We start from the raw sequence: 7,761 nt of genomic DNA on the forward strand, positions 1-7,761 counted from the left end.
CACTGGGATTTCCTACCATCTCAGCCTACTTTACTGGAACACCTTCTGAGTCTCGCCCCCAGGTGTTAGCTTCCGGTGTGGCTTCAAACATATTCACTGCTCCGCCTTGTTCAGCCACGGCACAACCTGTTTTACCCAGGCCTAACTTCGATTCATCATCCTTCACATTTCAAGCGCCCCCTCTTCCATTGGAACCTAGCCAGTTCACTACCAACACTTACCCTCAGCCGTCTCGGTACGAGTTTATTGCAGGGCAGGAGAATGCCGAAAAAACACCTGAACAAGAGGAAATGACCAGAAAAATGAGAAGCATGGAGCAAACTCTCAAAAATATACAGGGTCTAAGCGGGCAAAAGAGCGTATCTTACGCTGACCTGTGCATATTCCCGCACGTACATCTGCCCTTGGGTTTCAAAACCCCAAAGTTTGAGAAATATCACGGGCATGGGGACCCAATAGCCCACCTCAAAAGGTACTGCAACCAGTTGCGGGGAGCGGGCGGAAAAGAAGAACTTCTTATGGCTTACTTTGGAGAAACTTTGATCGGTATTGCTTCTGAATGGTATACGGATCAGGAAGTATCTCGTTGGCACATTTAGGACGACTTGGCTAGGGATTTTGTCAGGCAGTTTCAATATAACATCGACATTGCCCCCAACAGGAATTCATTGTCGAATCTAAAGAAGAAGCCTTCGGAGAGCTTCCGAGAATATGCTGTCAAATGGCGCGAACAAGAGGCCAGAGTCAAACCTCCGATGGATGAAACAGAAATGGTCAGTGTTTTCCTTCAAGCCCAAGAGGCTGATTATTATCAAAACATGATGTCTGCATTGGGAAAGCCGTTTGTTGAAGCCATCAAAATCGGTGAAATGGTGGAGAATGGGTTAAAAACATGGCGAATCTTGAGTCAGTCTGCTATAAGGGCCACCTCCCAAGCAATCCAAGGCGGGTCTGGAGGAGGAGCAAACCGAAAGAAGAAGGAAGAAGCAACAATGGCAACTTCGAGTGTAAGAAAACCCCATCCATCCAGATTTCATTTCTCTGAAAGAGCCCCGCAACACTACTACCCCCATCAAGATGCGGCCTATGCTTTGAACCTTCAGCCCTACACAGTAATGAATGCACAACCATATATTAGGCCACAACAACAATTTCACCAAAAGCGATCTCAATTTCCAAGAAATCAACCTCCCCACCAAGCTCAGTATAATCCCCAACCTCCACAAAATAATCTCCCCTACAACGCCCGCACTCGAGAGCCGCCTAGGAAAACGAACTTCACACCTATTGGTGAGTCATATTCCAACCTTTTCCCTAAATTGGTCCAAATGGGTTTGTTACAACCCGTACCCCCAAATAGGCAAAACCCAGAGTCACCCTCTTACCAACCTGGTGCCCGATGTGCCTATCATTCTGGAGTGGAAGGGCATGACACTGAGAGATGTTGGACTTTGAAAAGGGTTGTTGAAAACCTCATAGAACAAAAGCGGATAGTGTTAAAGGACGAAGACATTCCTAATGTGACCAACAACCCGTTACCGGCTCATAACAATGGACCGATTATTGGGATGATCTGCGAAGATAAAGAGTTTGATCCTGTCTTGAAAGCCATCATTGCAATCGCCGACATTGAGAAAAAGCCCAAGATGTATGCAAAGCAAGAAAAGCGGGACAAGAAGAGTAAAACCCCCCTCAAAACACAGAAAAAGCAGTGGAAACCAAAACTGAGGTAGTACCCTCGAAAGATGCCGTCCTTTATGTCCCCCGAGGTTCGAAGAAAGGACAAGTGACATTGAGCCCTCCAAGAAGGTTTGAGCTGAACAAAGGATCTAAAATGTATGTGCCCAAAGGGACCTATGCGGAACGGGGGCCAATAATTTCACCAAGGCTGAATGAGCCCGTGATTATTGGACGCGCGCCGCAGAGGCCCATGGCAGATCCTACTACAGTCCCGTGGAATTATAACAAGGCGGTAGTAACCTACAAAGGAAAAGAAATCCTGGGAGAAGTAAATGAAACTAACCCAACTAAGAAATACCTCAACCTAGAGGAGTTGAATGATTCTACAAAGAAGCGTTTCCCACTCAAGAAACCAGTTAGCGCCGAGAAAGCGGAAGAGTTTTTCAGGAAAATGAAAACTGCGGACTACGAGATAATTGACCAACTCCGAAAGTCTCCCGCTCAGGTCTCGTTGTTGTCTCTATTAATGAATTCAACTGAGCATCAGAAAGTGTTGATCAAGACCCTCAACGAAGCTTACGTCCCAATTGAAACTACCGTGGAACAGCTAGAGAGGATGGCAGAAAGATTCTTCATGATCAATCAGATTTCCTTCAGCAAAAATGATCTGCCCCCGGAAGGGGCCGCTCACAACAAGGCCCTCCACCTAACAGTTAAATGTGAAGGGTACTATGTGAAGAGGGTCATGTTGGATGACGGGTCCGGAGTAGATATTTGTCCCCTTTCGACTCTGTAAAGAATGGAGATCGAGACAGGGAGAATCAGGCCTAACAGCATATGTGTTCGTGCCTTTGACGGCATCAAAAGGGACACCCTAGGTGAGATCGATTTGATTTTGACTATTGGACCTGTGGATTTTGAGGTGACCTTTCAGGTCCTAGATATGGATACTTCTTACAATTTCCTTCTAGGAAGGCCTTGGATTCATGCGACGGAAGCCATACCTTCTACTCTCCACCAGATGGTAAAATTTGTATATGAAAATCAAAAGATTATAGTCCACGAAGAGGATGAGCATTCAATTTATCGAGACCCGTCGGTTCCATGCCTCGAAGCTAAGGAGGGTAGTGAACACATAGTCTATCAAGTTTTCGAGGTTGTGGTCGCAGACCAATGCGAAGAAGGAAGCCCTTACCCTCAACCTTTTCTCTCAAAAGCATCAGTTATGGTTGCCAAGGAAATGATCAGGCATGGTTATAAACCGGAGAAGGGACTCGGGGCATCATTGCAAGGTATCACCGAACCTATCACCTTACCTGCCGCCGAAAAGTTCTTCGGTGTTGGTTTTTACGCCGAAGAAGCTGACGTAATGTGGGCAAACCAACGGAAGAGCAATGGTTGGGTTTTATCTCAGCCAATTCCGCATCTTTACAGAACATTCGTCAGACCCAAGTACATTGAAGAAAGAGAGGATGAGACCTTCACGACCGAGGAAATTGAAGAAATCTGTGGGGTTATGAGGCAAATGTTGTATGAAACCCATATGGTTCAGCCGGGAGAAGGCTCGAGCACCGCTGAGGTGCTTTACATGGGGCCTGGTGCCAAATTGCAAAACTGGAAGGCTACTCCGTTTCTGATCAAGCGGGAATCCTGGTAGACCAGTCTTGCCACCTTTTCTGCATCACGAGTTATTTTGGGGTGTAACTCGAGTGATTTCCTTTTAGTTTCCTGTCCTTAAATTCTGGTGTAAACCCTATTATCTTCAAAATTCAATGAAATGAAATTAATATTTCATCTTTCATCTTATTTATTCTCTCTGATTTTTTTTATTTTTTTTGTTTTATTTCTTTCAGTTCTAATAATGCGGTTTTAAATAACATGACATACTTACGGACTTCATGCCCGGATCCAAACATGTAGTCTAGCTGCGAAATAATGAACCAAGAAATGGAATACGATGAAGAAGAGGCTTTTAAGGAAATAAATCGAGAATTGGAACACTTTGAGAACAAACCTAAGCCGAATCTGAATGACACCGAACCGGTTAATTTGGGAACTCCTGAGGAAGTCCGAGAGACCAAAATAAGCATTCACATGGACGAGAGAACGCGAGACGCCATAGTTCAACTCCTTTTTGAATTTAAAGATGTGTTTGCTTGGTCATACGATGACATGCCAGGATTAGGCGTTGATCTAGTGGTGCATAAATTGCCAATTCACCCTGATTATCCTCCAGTTCAACAAAAGCAAAGAAAGTTCAAAACTGATGTCAGTGACAAGATTAAAGAAGAAATCACCAAGCAGCTGAAAACGGGAGTAATTCGGGTAGTCCAGTACACCACGTGGTTGGAGAATGTAGTTCCAATGCTGAAAAAATATAGGAAGACTCGGGTATGTGTAGATTACGAGATTTGAACAGAGCGAGTCCCAAAGACAATTTCCCATTGCCCCACATCCACATCCTTGTTGATAATTGCGCCAAACATGAGATCCAGTCTTTCGTAGATTGTTACGCTGGATATCATCAGGTGTTGATGGATGAAGAAGACGCCGAGAAGACTGCCTTCACTACACCATGGGGCACTTACTGTTACCGGGTTATGCCATTCGATCTGAAGAATGCTGGGGCAACTTACATGAGAGCCATGACTGCCATTTTTCATGACATGATGCATCAATAAATAGAGGTGTATGTGGACGACGTGATAGTCAAGTCCAGGACTCGGGACAATCATATCCAAGACTTGAGGAAATTCTTCGAGAGACTGAGAAAGTACGACTTGAAGCTGAACCCGGCCAAATGCGCCTTCGGAGTCCCGTCAGGCAAGCTTTTGGGTTTCATAGTAAGCAGGAGAGGTATAGAGTTAGATCCAACAAAGATAAAATCTATTAGAGATCTACCTCCCCCAAGAACGAAGAAAGACGTGATGAGTCTGTTGGGCAGGTTAAACTATATCAGTCGATTCATTGCCCAGCTGACTAGCACGTGTGAGCCCATATTTAAGCTATTAAGGAAGGATGCAGCGATCAAATGGACGGCTGAGTGTCAAGAAGCTTTTGACAAGATCAAAGAATATCTTTTAAATCCCCCAGTTTTGGTCCCGCCAGAGCCAGAGAGACCCTTGTTCTTGTATCTGACAGTCTTGGAAAATACTTTCAGTTGCGTCCTCGGGCAACATGACATAACCGGAAAGAAGGAGCAGGCGATCTACTACTTGAGCAAGAAATTCACCGGCTACGAGGCCAAGTACACTCTGCTGGAAAGAACGTGTTGTGCTTTGACGTGGGTTGCTCAAAAATTGAGACATTATCTCCAAGCTCACACTACTTACCTCATAAGCAGGCTGGATCCTTTGAAGTATATATTTCAGAAACCAATGCCTACTGGAAGACTGGCCAAATGGCAAATCTTGCTTACTGAATTTGACATAGTCTATGTCACCCGCACGGCAATGAAAGCCCAGGCATTAGCAGATCATTTGACCGAAAATCCGGTTGATGAGGAATACCAGCCATTGAGTACTTATTTTCCAGATGAAGAAATAAATACCATAGAAGTGGTCTCGGAAAACACTCACGTTTGGAAAATGTTCTTTGATGGGGCCGTAAACGCCAAAGGTGTGGGAATAGGGGCAATCTTGATCTCACCTGCTGGTCAACATTATCCGGCTACAGCTAGACTTCGTTTCTTTTGCACGAACAATACAGCTGAATATGAAGCCTGCATCATGGGCATGAATATGGCTATCGATCAAGATGTTGGGGATTTGTTGATTATGGGGGATTCTGATTTGATTATCCGGCAAGCCCAGGGTGAATGGGAAACTCGAGATGTCAAGCTTATTCCTTACCGGCAGCACGTAGAGGATCTCAGCAAGCAGTTCAGATCAGTAGAGTTCAAGTATATCCCGCGATGTCACAATGAATTAGCCGATGCACTTGCCACTTTAGCTTCAATGTTACCTTATCCAGGCAACGCCCACATCGATCCCTTAGAAATCCAAATCAGGGAAAGGCATGGTTACTGCAATGCCATCGAGGCAGGACCAAGTATCCAGCCATGGTACCAGGATGTTAAGAGGTTCTTGAAAACACAAGAATACCCCGAACATGCTACTGGAGATCAGAAGAGAACTATTAGGCGGCAGGCAAGTGGATTCTTTTTGAGCGGTGAGATATTGTATAAAAGAACCCCTGATCTCAACTTATTAAGATGTGTTGACGCCGAAGAAGCAGGCAGAATCATGCATGAAGTACACGCAGGAGTGTGTGGACCTCATATGAACGGGTATGTTTTGGCAAAGAAAATCCTTCGGGCCGGGTATTACTGGATGACCATGGAAAAGGACTGTTTCAGCTTCGTTCGAAAGTGTCATCAGTGTCAGGTGCATGGAGATCTAATTCACGCACCTCCCACAGAACTGCATCCCATGTCTGCACCTTGGCCATTTGTTGCCTGGGGTATGGATGTCATTGGTCCGATTGAGCCCAAAGCTTCAAATGGGCACAGATTCATATTGGTCGCTATCGACTACTTCACAAAAATGGGTCGAGGCTGTCACTCTCAAATCAGTCACTAAGAAAGACGTGGTGGATTTCATACATTCAAATCTTATCTGTCGTTTCGGTATTCCTACAACTATAATCACAGATAATGCAGCAAACCTGAATAGTCATTTAATGGAGGATGTGTGCGAACAGTTCAAAATAACGCATAGGAATTCCACTCCTTATCGGCCCAAGGCCAACGGCGCTGTTGAAGCGGCGAACAAAAACATCAAGAAGATTTTGAGGAAGACAACCCAGAGTTCCAGACAATGGCATGAGCAGTTACCTTTCGCCCTGCTGGGATATTGCACTACAGTACGCACATCAGTAGGGGCAACCCCATACTTGTTAGTTTACGGGACCGAGGCTGTAATACCAGCAGAGGTAGAAATCCCTTCTCTCCGGATCATTGTTGAAGCTGAAATTGAAGACAGTGAGTGGGTCAAAACCCATTTGGAACAGTTAACGCTGATCGATGAAAAGCGAATGGCTGCGGTCTGTCACGGGCAGTTGTACCAACAAAGAATGGCCCGTGCTTACAACAAGAAAGTGCGACCCAGGAATTTTGAAGTAGGTCAACTGGTGTTAAGGCGCATTCTTCCACATCACCAGGAAGCGAAAGGAAAATTTGCTCCTAATTGGAAAGGTCCATACATCATCAGGAAGATATTGCCCAGGGGAGCATTATATCTAGGTGATATTGAAGGAAAAGATCCCGACACAGCCGTGAATGCGGATGCAGTAAAAAGATACTATGTCTGAATTTGCTCTGATTGTTTTTGCACAATTGAGAGGACGAAGGCTTTCATTCCCGCTACCCAAACACTCAAATCCTTTGCTAACCCTTTGAGCCATTTACCTTTCTTTCATTACCCTCTTTGGAACCCGGAAGTGCTAGTAAAAAAAACATAAAAATGAAAGTATCCTGAACAACTTTTGACTTGATTCCGAAAGGATACGTAGGCAGCCTCTCTATGGGGTTCAGTCACACCAAAACAAAAATCCAGTTTTTTCCCCAAAAGTTAAACTGGGGCAGACGTTATAATAATTCGGCGATAATCCCGCCTGGACGGTTCCAAAGTTGTAATTCGATCCAAGTTCTTTTGACCCCAAACCTGTTGCAAGTCCTTCCGATCAATCGGCAAAAGTTTCTTCAAAATCAAAGGACGCAGTTGCTCGGATCCGACGCAGTCAGGATGAGAGAAATAAAATGAGAGAGTCTTATTGGTGAAAACCTACAGGCATCATAAGGCGATGGTGAGCAGAGAAATCAAAATGAGAGAGTCTTGTTAGTGAAAACTCATGACGAGCACTATAAGGCCACGGAAAGAAGAGAAATGAGAGAGGTCATCTAGCGAAAACTCGCAAAGGGCGCTGTCAGCCGAAAAGAGGATTTCACCACAGAAGGTTCTGGCAAGGCTCCCTGGTTTGGAAACATAGATCCATTTGGTTCGTGAGAAAATGTAGGTTCGTGAGAGTCGGGCATCCAGTCCAAAAAGCAGGTCATGTCAATTTATAGCCAGCATGCACCTC

The sequence above is a fragment of the Nicotiana sylvestris genome, chromosome 6 (assembly GCF_000393655.2).
Source record: "Nicotiana sylvestris chromosome 6, ASM39365v2, whole genome shotgun sequence".
NCBI lineage: Eukaryota > Viridiplantae > Streptophyta > Magnoliopsida > Solanales > Solanaceae > Nicotiana > Nicotiana sylvestris.